This window comes from Loxodonta africana, chromosome 4 (assembly GCF_030014295.1).
Source record: "Loxodonta africana isolate mLoxAfr1 chromosome 4, mLoxAfr1.hap2, whole genome shotgun sequence".
Lineage (NCBI taxonomy): Eukaryota > Metazoa > Chordata > Mammalia > Proboscidea > Elephantidae > Loxodonta > Loxodonta africana.
The window spans coordinates 63,930,566-63,942,951 of record NC_087345.1 but is presented as its reverse complement, the minus strand read 5'-3'; positions in this window follow the sequence as shown (position 1 = coordinate 63,942,951).

Sequence of the window (12,386 nt, the reverse complement as noted above, 5' to 3'; positions counted from 1 at the left end):
ATGGTGATAAATTTCTAGCCAGACTGAGCAAGAGAAAAAGAGGGAAGACATAAGTAGCTAATATCAGAAATTAAAAAGGGGACATCACTACAGACCCACAGGCATTAAAAGGATAATAAAGCTATACTATGGACAACTCTTTGGGCATGTTGTCAAGAGGAATCAGTCCTCGGAGAAGGACATTGTGCTGGGTAGAGCAGAGGGTCATCAAAAAACAGGGAGACCCTTAGTAAGATGGATTAATACGGTGGCTGCGACAATGAGCTCGAGCGTAACAGTGATTGTGAAGATGGCACAGGACTGGGCACTGTTTCATTCTGTTGTACATGGGGTCACTATGTATCAGAACCGACTTGAGGGCACCTAACAGCAATAACCAACATGGACAGTTCTAATTAGGACCAGAATTAGATTGAGGAAGGTTTAAAATAGTGGTAAAGAGGGATGGGAGAGGAAGCTGGAGCCATAAAAGTAAAGGAGCTGACAGGTAGTCCTCGGAATGAAGTTGATGGGTATATAGTGACCTTATAGTGACTGTATAGTCCTATAATGACCTTATAGTAACCATATATAGTGACCCTATAGTCCTATAGTGACCCTACAGAACAGGGTATAACTGCCCCATAGGATTTCCAAGGAGCAGCTGGTGGATTCAAACTGCCGACCTTTTGGTTAGCAGCTGATCTCTTAACCACCATACCGCCAATGCTCTGTGGTAATGCAATGGAAATATAAGGGCATAAGAGAATCAAAGATGCCAGTGAGTGCCTTTATGCTCATTATGAAGTCCAAACCTAGTAGTACTGGAGGAGTGTGGGGGTATGAGGAAGCTAGAAATAGAAGAAATGGAGAGAGACCAAGAGATGGCTGATAGATGGACTGGGAGCGAGGAGACGGAAGTTCAAGAAATTGGAGGTTTCTATAAAGGCAAAAAAAAAAAAAAAAAGTAAAAAGTATTGAAAACGAAGGCATAAAAGAACTAGAACTTGGGAGGTCTGTTAATTTATTTTGCATCTACCATATCCCAGACATTATTCTAGACACAGGAGATATATATTGGTAAGCAAGGCAGACAGAAATCTACTTGCATAAAGTAGTATATAGCTGTAGTTCTGATGAATAGGTAATTGCAATAGTTAATGATACCTGCTATGAAGTACTTAAAAAGTAGTATAGAAGAGTGGTAAGATTTTATATGAGACCTTTGCCAAGTAGAAATGAATAGCCAGTAGGAGAAAACACTCATACAAGTGGTATTGAATGATATTGAATCCTTATTACATACCTGTACTTACAAATTTCCCATTAGTCCATTCACAACTATCTAAAAGCTCTCCAGTGTCAACATCACAAATCTCCCATAAGAACCCTCAACCAACTAATTTCACCAGGGCAAAGCAATTTCTCTGTTAAGAAACTTTTCCATCTTCTACACGGATTTATTTCTCAAGATAGAAAAGTATAATCATTCGGGCCTAGTTTAAGTTGGCAAAGCTCTGAAGAATTTCCAGTTCCGTAGAACTATTGACATCAAGTTTTAAAAAAGTGGGGCATATCACACACTGACTCAGTTGTTGCCATGCTAAACTGAACCTTTTTAATAATTTAGAAACCTTGCTGGTACACAATTCTATTGCCAATCATTTCAAATATACCCTTGCATCTGATACAAATAAGTAGGCTTCCTGCTCTGTTTATTTCAAATAACAATTTATAAATGCAAAAATAAAATATACATGCTACAGTTAAGCAAAGTTTTTGGCTTCCTTGCCTGTCCTTCCCTTTTTCCTCTTGAGATTGTATATTTTTAGTAGAAATTGGTAAATTCTGAGTATCTGAAGATTTGGCTTGAATGCCTTCTTTGGCAAAAATGTGTAATGTTTCTTGAGACACTTTTAGTTATCATCTGTCACCCTAGAGATAAATTTTTGGGAACTGTCCCTTCCTTTCCCCCTTCTGTTTCTTAGAATATTGTGTTTTTTGGAAGAAAATCTCCCGATGATTTCTTTCTTTTGAATGTTGAAGGACATCTGAGTTACACAGTCTTCAAAGTGTGCTGGCCAACTTGGTAAGTTTCACTGAGCGGCTGGCGCCCCTTCGTGGCTAGTGCTTACAATTGCAGGCTCAGTTTTGTTGGCCGGTGAGAAGCATTTGCCTAACAAGTTGCTTCACATGGACGAATAGCGACTTCTGAAATCTGGAGAGAACCACAGGGAGATGAGATGAAAACCAAGGTGGAGCTGAGGGCGAATGGGCTGCACTGGAGAGAGCAGATACCTTAAAAAAAAAAAAAAAAAAATTTTTTTTTTTTTCTTAGCAGTAACTAAATACTCGTTGAAAGGTGAAAGGGATGTGGAAGCCAGGTTGGCATCAAACCATTACACAGTATTATTATTGCTTCTATGTTGCCTCCCACACTAGGATATGAGCTCCAGGAAGGCACAGACATCTTACCTGGCACTTAACAAAGGCTGTTGAATGACTAAGCAAATAAAGGAATGAATGGGTTTAGTTTATGGAAAGTGCACAGTAGGTGAGAGGTGATAGTTATTATTCTTTCTATTGTTAAAAATACTCTTATCAGTTGCTTAAGATGGAAAATGCTTTGAGTAAATACATCTTATTTAACAAAGCCCCACATGATCACGAGCATTTCTGAAACTTCATTTTCAATATATAGAATTTAGCTTCGCTCATTTATTTTGTTTTTAATGAATAAATATTAGTCGATCTTTAAGGAGCCCAGGTGGTGCAATGGTTAGTCACTACGCTGCAAACTGAAAGGTCGGCAGTTCAACCCACCAGCTGCTCTATGGGAGGAAAGACCCAGTGATCTAGTCTCATAAAGATTACAGCCTAAGAATCCTATGGGGTAGTTCTCTTCTGTCCTATAGGGTAACTCTCAGTTGGAATCAACTTGACAGCACACAACAACAGTTGAGCTTTCTGTTCAAGGATCTGGAGATATAAAAATGTGAAAGACACAGTTCCAGCCTGCAGAGGAGAACACATCAGACTGTATCAAAAATTCCTGCCTTGCTATCAAGCTGCAGGAATGTCTTTAGTTTACTTAGTTTTTCTTCAGCTTTCTTTATCCTTCTTATTCCACTCTTGTTTTTTTCTCTATTTTGTCTTCTACTACTCTATTTTTTTAAATGATTGCACATTACAGTATATTCAATTCAAACTTGTTGTATTTGTAGGAAACTTGTACAGAAATAGTACATCTGCATGTACAAGAATTTCTGTAAGTGGTTATACAAGTGTTTTTGAATTCCCTTTTTGTCTTTAGGGAGAAATCTAATTAGAATAAAAATGTATTCCCTGTAATAGTTGCTAAAGGGAACCAATGTTCACTGAAGGGTTATAAATGCCTTAGGGATCTGATGACTCTACATGAAGAAACGGAGCTGAGAAAATCCTTAAGTATTTAAAAGACAAACATAGATAATAGTGGTAAAGTTAGAAATAGTTTCTTGAGCTCTTGAGTTTCTTGTTCTTTCATTACTTGCTCAGCTATAAACTCTGCTCTGTCATACAATCCACTCAGAGAATGTGTAATTATGACAGGCTAAAAAATAAACATACTTTCTTAGGCTCCTCAACCTCAGCACTACTGGCATTTTGGGCTGGATGATTTTTGTTGTGGGATGCTGTCTTGTGCTTTGTAGGTTTATCTGCATCCCTGGCCTCTACTCACTAGATGCCAGTAGCATCCCTTCCACCCCCTGTTGTAACAACCAAAAATGTCAACAGACACTGCCCAGTGTCCTCTGAGGAGCAAAATTTCCCCTAGTTGAGAACCACTAAATAAACCGTCAGAAACTTGTGTGGAGTCAACTTTCCTGTCTGCATTGATGACTCCTTTATCCTTATCTCAAGCCCAGGTTTCTCTTCTAAGATATAAACCCATAGAGCCAACTGCCTACTGGATATTTCTACTTGGGAATTCCTCAGGCACTTCAAAATCAAAATGTCCAAAGCCAAAAAAAAAAAAAAAAAACATACCAAAAAAAAAAATTATTCCCTGTATTCATTGTTCAGTGAAAGGCATCATCATATCCCAGCTGCCTAAACCAGAAACATGGGATTTATCTTAGATCCTTCTCTGCCTCTCTCACCTCCCATAACCCTTGTTCCCCATGTCTTTTTAACTCTGTTTCCTAAATTAGTACTTTACAAATGTTAACATGGCTAAGAATCACAAGGAGGGCTTATTAAAACACAGGTTCCTGGACCCTACCCCAGAAATTCAAATTTAGCATGGGGTGGGGTGTAAGAGGCTGAAAATCTTCTTTTCTAACAAGCTTCCAGCTGATGCTGTTGGTCTGCCTACTACAATGTGTAGCATTGTCCTAAAAGACTGCTCATTGTCCTTATGAACATGAGTTTCAAGGTTCAATATGCTTTTGTTTACCTCTTTACACTTATCCATCACCACTCTCCTGCAACCTACACTCCAGCCTCACTGACTTTCAGTTCTTCAGTGGTGTACACTTCGTCCCTGGTGCTTGTCTCATGGCATACTCTGCCCTGAAGTGGGAATAACTACCTCTTTGCTTGACTGATACCTACTCCTCCTTCAACTTGCAGATCATTTACTTATTTTATTAGAAAGTACAAAATCTTGGTCCACAAATTCAGGTACGTGAGAAACTTTTTCTAAAATTGAACCTAATTTTTTGGTTCCTATTCCACTGGGTAATAGAAACTGTATCTCAGCTTGGGTAGTCTCAGTGAATTCAAACTCCCCTCCACATCTTGCCCAGGTTGTGTTTATGTTTAAAGGGGCCTGTGAAGTTCTAAAATGCTGGTCAGTAGAGTCTCAGTGGTCATCATTTATACATGTTGGCATCCACCATCTATCCACATCCTCACACCCACTCAGCCTTCATGTGTTGCTGTCCTCCTTGTCTCATCAACAAAGCAAGTCTTCAGGGACCTGTGTGTCCTCCTTGCCCCAGTAATAAATACCTTCGAGTAGCTTTCTCAGGATTTCCTGGGATACAAGACTTTTAGTGCTAAAATCAGAAAAGTCTTGGGCAAACTGGGATGCTTGGTCATCCTAACTTCAATCCAAATCTTTCTTCATCTTCATCAATGCTTCTCTTCAGCTTGCAAGAAGCATTTAAAGACTCTGTAGCACTAGCATGGAGGAAACTCTGTGAGCCTATATCAGGCTTTCTACCTGGGCACTCCATGCATCCATCTCTTCTCTATGGCTCTTGACGAACTTCACAAAGCTTGCTACCTTCTTGGGCTTCATTGAGGAAGAGAGAAATATGTTTGCTTTTGTCTTGGCTCCCCCAAAACTATCTGGGATGCTCTCATTATGAATATATTGTGCTGAAAATAATAGAAAACACTACTACGGTAGATTAAATAAGTGTTTGTCTTATCCAATAAGAAATCTGGGGATAGGCAGTCCAGGAATAGGATGTCTACTCAGGACTAATTTTATCTTCCTGCTCTGCCATCCTTAGCATGTGATTATCCTTATATTTGCAAGATGATTACTGAAACTCTGAGACTATGAATTAGGTGTTTCTCTTTTTCCCTCTATAGTAGAGGAAGGCAAGGGAGAAGAGGTTGGAATGTTTGAGCAACATTCAGCATTCTCCACAGGAACACTCACCAGTGTCTAACTCTCTTGCTTTCCCTCAATTCTTCTTGACTAATATTTGTTAGTCAAGCAGTGACTCTGAATGCTAATGTGGGCTATGGGAAAAAAAAACCAAAACCTTAAATACAGATTAAATAGGAGAAAAGTGTAAGATTGTGATAACCTGGAAGCCAAGGGAAGAACATGTGCCATGAAGGTGAGAATGGTCAGTTCAGTCAAACATGCTGTAATATTGAGAAAATCAAAGACAAAAAAGTGTGTAGATTTGAGTTATCTTCCTTAGGAGAGAAGGAGTTAGGTGCTACTCCTATGTAATTCCACAGTTTGATGTACATGTTTTATTGTATCATTTAACCACATTTTATTGTAACTTTATGTGGCTCCCGTTAGACCTTAAGCTCCACAGGGCAGAAGTCATGTCTGACTGGATTGCATTTGTAGCACCAAACCAAAAACAAAACCCATTGCCGTTGAGTCAATTACAACTCATAACAACCCTATAGAAAGAACACAGTAGAGTTGCCACATAGGGTTTCCAAGGAGTGGCTGGTGGATTTGAACTGCTGACCTTTTGGTTAGCAGCCAAGCTCTTAACCACCATGCCACCAAGGCTCCATTTGTAGCACAGTGCCTGGCATATAGTAGATGCTGAATAAGTACTTTTTCAGTGATGAATGAATGAACCAAAGAAGTACAAAAAGCCATTGAAAATCCCTCCTCCTTCGTAAACAAACAAGTATTACCTGATTCCTCAACAGAAACCCTGGTGGCATAGTGGTTACGGCTGCTAACCAAAGGGTTGGGAGTTCAAATCTGCCAGGTGCTCCTTGGAAACTCTATGAGGCAGTTCTACTCTGTCCTATAGAGTTACTATGAGTCGGAATTGACTCAACATCACTGGGTTTTTGGTTTTGGATTCCTCGATAATTATGTTTGGAATTTTTTTTGGTGGGGGGGCTTGGTGGAAAGTGGCTATATGCTTTGGAATTTGCACTCTACCTGCCTAAGCCCTCATCAGTCAGGAATCTATCTTCAGTTATGTATTCACTGAAGAGTTCTCATATTTTGCAGCACTTCTAAGAAAGAAATGGAGTTCCAGTTCTCGTGGAATTGGCCTAAATTTATTTCAGTGCTTGGACTAAAGCAGGCTTCTCCTACCACAAGCTTATGTATTAGTCAGGACCATGAACTGGTTTGTTCTAGTTCAAACCCCTGCTGATAATTTGCATTTCTAACAAGCTCCCAGGCGATACTGATGCTGCTGGCTAGGGGCCACTTCTAAGAACCACTAGTAGAGTAAAAAAAAAAGTAGTGGTTCTCAAAATTTATTATACATAGAATCACCTGGAGATCTTGTTAAACTGTCGATTTTGATTCAGTATACCTGGGGTGGAAATACAAATTCTCAGTAGGGGTTCAAACCAGAATGAACCTGTTCGAAGCCATGGTATTAGTTTCCTATGGCTTCTGTAACAAATTATCACAAATTGGGTGATTTTAAACAACACACATTTATTGTTTTCCAGTTCTGGACATCAGAAGTCCAAAATCAGTTTCACTGGGCTGAAATCAAGGCAGTAGTGCCACACTCCCTCCAAGGGCTCGAGGGGAGAATATGTTCCTTGCCTCTTCCAGCTTCTGGTGGCTGCTGGCATCTCTTGGCTTGTAACTGCATTACTCCAATCTCTTCCTTTATAGTCGCATTGCCTTCTCCACTTCTCTATGTGTAGCATCTCCCTTTGCTTCCCTCTTATAAGGATATTTGTGATTGCATTTAAAAGCCACCCAGATAATCCAGGACAACAACCAAAAACCAATCCTGCTATCCAGTCGATTCCGACTCATAGCAACCTTGTAGGACTGAGTAGAACTGCCTCATAGTGTTTCCAAGGCTGTGATCTTTACGGAAGCAGACTGCCCTTGGAGCAGCTGGTGGGTTTGAACCGTCAACCTTTTGGTTAGCACCGAGTGCTTTAACCACTGCACCACCAGGGCTCCAATCCAGGGTAATCTCCCCATTTTAAGAGCCTTAATTTAATCACAGCTGCGAAGACTCTTTCCAAATAAAGTAACAGGTTCCAGAGATTAAGACCTGATATCTTCGGGGGTCATTATCTGCCCACCACAATTTATATCTAGATTTACCTACTCTGCTCAAGACTATGGAAACCCTGTTGGCGTAGTGGTTAAGTACTATGGCTGTTATCTAAAGGGTTGGCGGTTCTAAATCCACCAGGCACTCCTTGGAAACTCTATGGGGCAATTCTACTCTGTCCTATAGGGCTGCTATGAGTCGGAATCGACTTGATGGCACTGGGTTTTTGGTTTTTGGTGCTCAAGGCTATGCCAAACTGACCTACTGCAATACAAGAATGTTTCCAATACTTCCCTTAAGCACCAGCGTAAGCTAAACTTGGAAAATTCTCTTTACCTTAAAAATTATTTGATTTTAATTAGTCCAAAGGACTAATGGACCACAACTACCACAGGTTCCACCAGACTGAGTCCAGTACAACTAGATGGTGCCCAGCTACCACCACCAACTGCTCTGACAGGGATCACAATATAGGGTCCCAGACAGAGCTGGAGAAAAATGGAGAGCAAGATTCTAACAATAAGACCAGACTTACTTGCCTGACAGAGGCTGGAGAAACCCTGAGAGTATGGCCCTTCGCACACCCTTTCAGCTCAGTAATGAAGTCACTCCTGAGGTTCACCCTTCGACCAAAGATTAGACAGGAACATAAAACAAAATGAGGCACACCAGCCCAGGGGCAAGGACTAGAAGGCAGGAGGGGACAGGAAAGCTGGTAATATGGAACCCAAGGGTGAGAAGGGAGAGTGTTGACATGTCATGGGGTTGGTAACCAATGCCACAAAACAATATGTGTACTGTTTAATGAAAACCTGCTTTGTTCTGTAAACCTCAAGTACAATTTAAAAAAAATTTCCTTTTAAAGTTAAAAAAAAAAAAATTGTTCAAGAATAAATGCAAAGTATTGCACATAGGTCCTAAAGTGGCCAGGCTATTAAATGATCTGGAATCCATATCATTTGAACAGTGGTTGAAAGGATTAGTTATAATAACTTGTAAAAGAAGGGTTTAACAGGTAATCGTATAGCTTCTTTCACATATATGAAGGGCTTTCCCAGAGAATAGGAATTAGATAATGTGCCATATAGGTTGATTTAGGAATAATTAATCGCAGGCGGTTAGAAAGAGGCAGATTTCATTCAAATACGAGGAAGAATTCAGAATGGGCAATGGAATTGGCCCCCTCAGAAGTCTGTACCCTGAAGGGTTCATCAATGTGCAAAGGCCCTGAGAAAGGAAGCAGAGACATAACATTCAGGAGAACACTTTACAAAACAAAGGATCACTTTAATAGCTGATTGTAAGTAGTAAATCTAAGTAATCTTATCCTTCTTTAATTCATTTTTCAAGTTACAAAGTGATCTTTTAAAAATGCAGATTTGATCATGTCAGTCCCCTTGATTAAAACCTTTCATTTGGTTAAGGGTCCTGTCAGGCCTGACCCCTGGCTCCCTCACCAGTCTCATCTGGAGCTCTATTCCTGTCTGCATTTTTGTCACACAGGCCTTTTTTCAGTTCCGCAACTTTACATGTTCTTCCTACTTCAAGGCCACTGGGCACACTGTCCTGTCTGCTTGCAAAACTTTCCTCCCCTTCTTGCCTAGATTACTCCTACCCAAAGGTCACTTTCTCCAGGAAGACGTCTCTGGCAAGCTACCCTAATTGGAGCCCAATATGTAAAATACTCTAAACTGCTTTATCATGATTGTGATGAAAGCATTATCGGTATAATTGACTATGTCTATCTCCCCTGCTAAAAATGTAAGCTCTATGAGGACAAAGACTTATTCAGCACCAGGTGCCATCAGTTTGGTTCCGACTCATGGCAATCCTACGTGTATCAGAGTAGAACTGTGTTCTATAGGGTTGTTTTTTGTTTTCATTAAAATTTTAAAAATTTATTTTGTTGTTGAGAATATATACAGCAGTACATACACCAATTCAACAATTTCAACATGTACAATTCAGTGACATTGATTACATTCTTGGAGTTGTGCAACTATTCTCACCTTCCTTTTCTGAGTTGTTCCTTTTCCATTAACACAAACCCATTGCCTCCTAAGGTTCCAATCTAATCTTTCTAGTTGCTGTTGTCACTTTGATCCCATACAGGTAGTTCTTAAAAGAGCATGAGGCTCACGGCAGACAGTTTTTACTCATTAAGCTAAACTATTGTTTGGTTTTAAGAAGATTTCAGGGGATATTTTTGGTTTAAGGTTTAAAGATTATCTCAGGGCAATAGTTTCAGGTCCATCCAGCCTCCAGAAAGCCTGGATTCTATAAGAATTTTAAATTCTGTTCTGCATTTTCCCCCCTTCTGATTAGGATTCTTCTATGGAATCTTTGATCAAAATATTCAGTAATGGTAGCTGGGCACCATCCAGTTCTGGTCTCATGGCAAAGGAGGTAGTTTTTCAGAGAGGCAATTAGCCACACATTCTATTTTCTCCTCCTATTCCTGTCTCTTCTTCCTCTGTTGTTCCAGGTGAATAGAGACCAATTGCTGTGACTTGGATGGTTGCTTGCAAGCTTTTAAGACCCCAGGCACTATACAACAAACTAGGAGGTAGAAGAGAAGCACTAAACATGTTATTAGGCCTATTTACTGGAATGTCTCATGAAACTATGACCCTAAACTTCCAAACCAAGGAACCAAATCCCATGAAGTGTTCGGCTGTATGCAATGAGCCTCAGCAGCTACTCTTTTTTTTTTTTTTTGGTAAACATATCTATTGCACAACTTTCGCCAATTTAACTTTTTGCAGGGGTACATCTTATTGACAGCATTTACAATAATCGGCTGTGCAACCCTACCCTTAATCAATGCGATTTTTCTGTCACCATAAACCAAAACTCTGTACTCCATGAGCAATAAACCCTCTTCCCCTTTCTTCTTCCTTCTAGCGCATGGTAACTACTAATAAACTTTGGTCTCTGTACATTTGCCTTTTCTTGTCTTTTTGTATAAGTGAGGTCATACGATACTTGTTCTTTTGTCATTGGCTTATTTCACTCAGCAAATGTCTTCAAGCGCCATCCACATTGTGGCATGCATCAAGACTTCATTTCTCCTACTGGCTGAATAGTATTTCATCATATGTGTGTACCACATATTGTTTATCCATTCATCTGTTGATGGGTATTTAGGTTGTTATTACCTTTTGGCTATTGTGACTCCATTGGGTTTTTAATGGCTGATTTTTCAGAAGTAGATCACCAGGCCTTTCTTCTGAGGCACCCCTGGGTGGACTCGAGCTGCCAACCTTTCAGTTAGCAGCCAAACATGTTAACCATTTGTACCACTCGGGGATCCAAAACCAATTGCCATCCAGTGGACTCTGACTCATAGCGACCCCATGTGTGTCAGAGTAGGACTATGCCCCACAGGGTTTTCAATGGCTGATTTTTCAGAAGCAGATCATCAGGTCTTTCTTCCAAGGTGCCCCTGAGTGGACTTGACCCTCCAACCATTTTCAGCATAGTGCCTGGCATATGGTGGGCACGCTCAAATACTTGTGAATGGAAGACTTTTTTTTTTTTAAGCCTAGTTTTTTTTTTTAGTTTGAGGTGTAAAAAGCAGTCAGATGAAAGAGAATATGTTTGCCCAACTGACATCGGATTTCTAGTTACGAAGTTTGGGAAACACCAATATGGTTCCTTAAAAGTGTAGGTAGGTTTCATGAAAGGAAACGGGAAGCAGATGAGTAAATACAAGCAATAAGCAAGCCAGTTCCATCAAGGTGGAGTCAATATGGAAAATCAGAAGCTTCAGAGAAGACAGAAAAAACTGCGGAGCCAGGGCATACTGGTTTAAGATGTATCATTTATTCACTCATTCACAAATATTTATAGAGTGCCTGTTGTGCCATGGAGCCCTGGTGGCACAGTGGTTAATAGCTCAGCTGCTAACCAAAGGTCAGCAGTTCAAATCCACCAACCTCTCCTTGGAAATCCCATGGGGCAGTTGTACGCTGCCTTACAGTGTCACTAGGAGTCACAATCAACTGTTTGTTTAAAATGTGCCACAAGGTGACTCCTTGAGTCAGAATCGACTCAGTGGCAACCGGTTTGTTTTGGTTCATTACGTGTCTGGTCCTGGGGGCTGGGAATTCAGAGGTAAGTCAGTCAGACACAGCGCTTGCCCTTAACAAATCTAAACCAAATAAGAGAAATACTTTCCAAAGCAATTTCCACGAAGTGTGGTAAGCGCTGGTAAGGCAAATATTGGTGTTATGAAATACCTTAGTTGGGGGCAGGCGGGACGGGACTGGGACCGGGTGGCCAACGAAAGTACCGGTGTTATAAATACCTTAGTGGGGCGGGGGCGGGGGGGTAGGAGCGAAGGGGACGGGATCGGGTGGTCGGGGGAGCCTTTGAGGTTTAAGCAGAGACCTGGATAATGCGTAGGAAACCTGGAGGTCTGGGGAACTGAAAGAAGTTCAATAACTATGATTAGGGATCCTACAAAGAATAGATTAAAGGGCATCTTGGCAGATTTGTCTTACAGTGACCCCTAGTGTGAGGAGTTATTAGCCTTGTGAATATTCCCAGGGCAAGAACGCGGTGGCTCTGCATTTCAACATTCCACCTAGCTGGGCTTGCCTCAAATGACTGATTCCTTATTCTCATAGGCTCTTACCACTGCAGCGCAGTGGTGGAAGGCAGGTA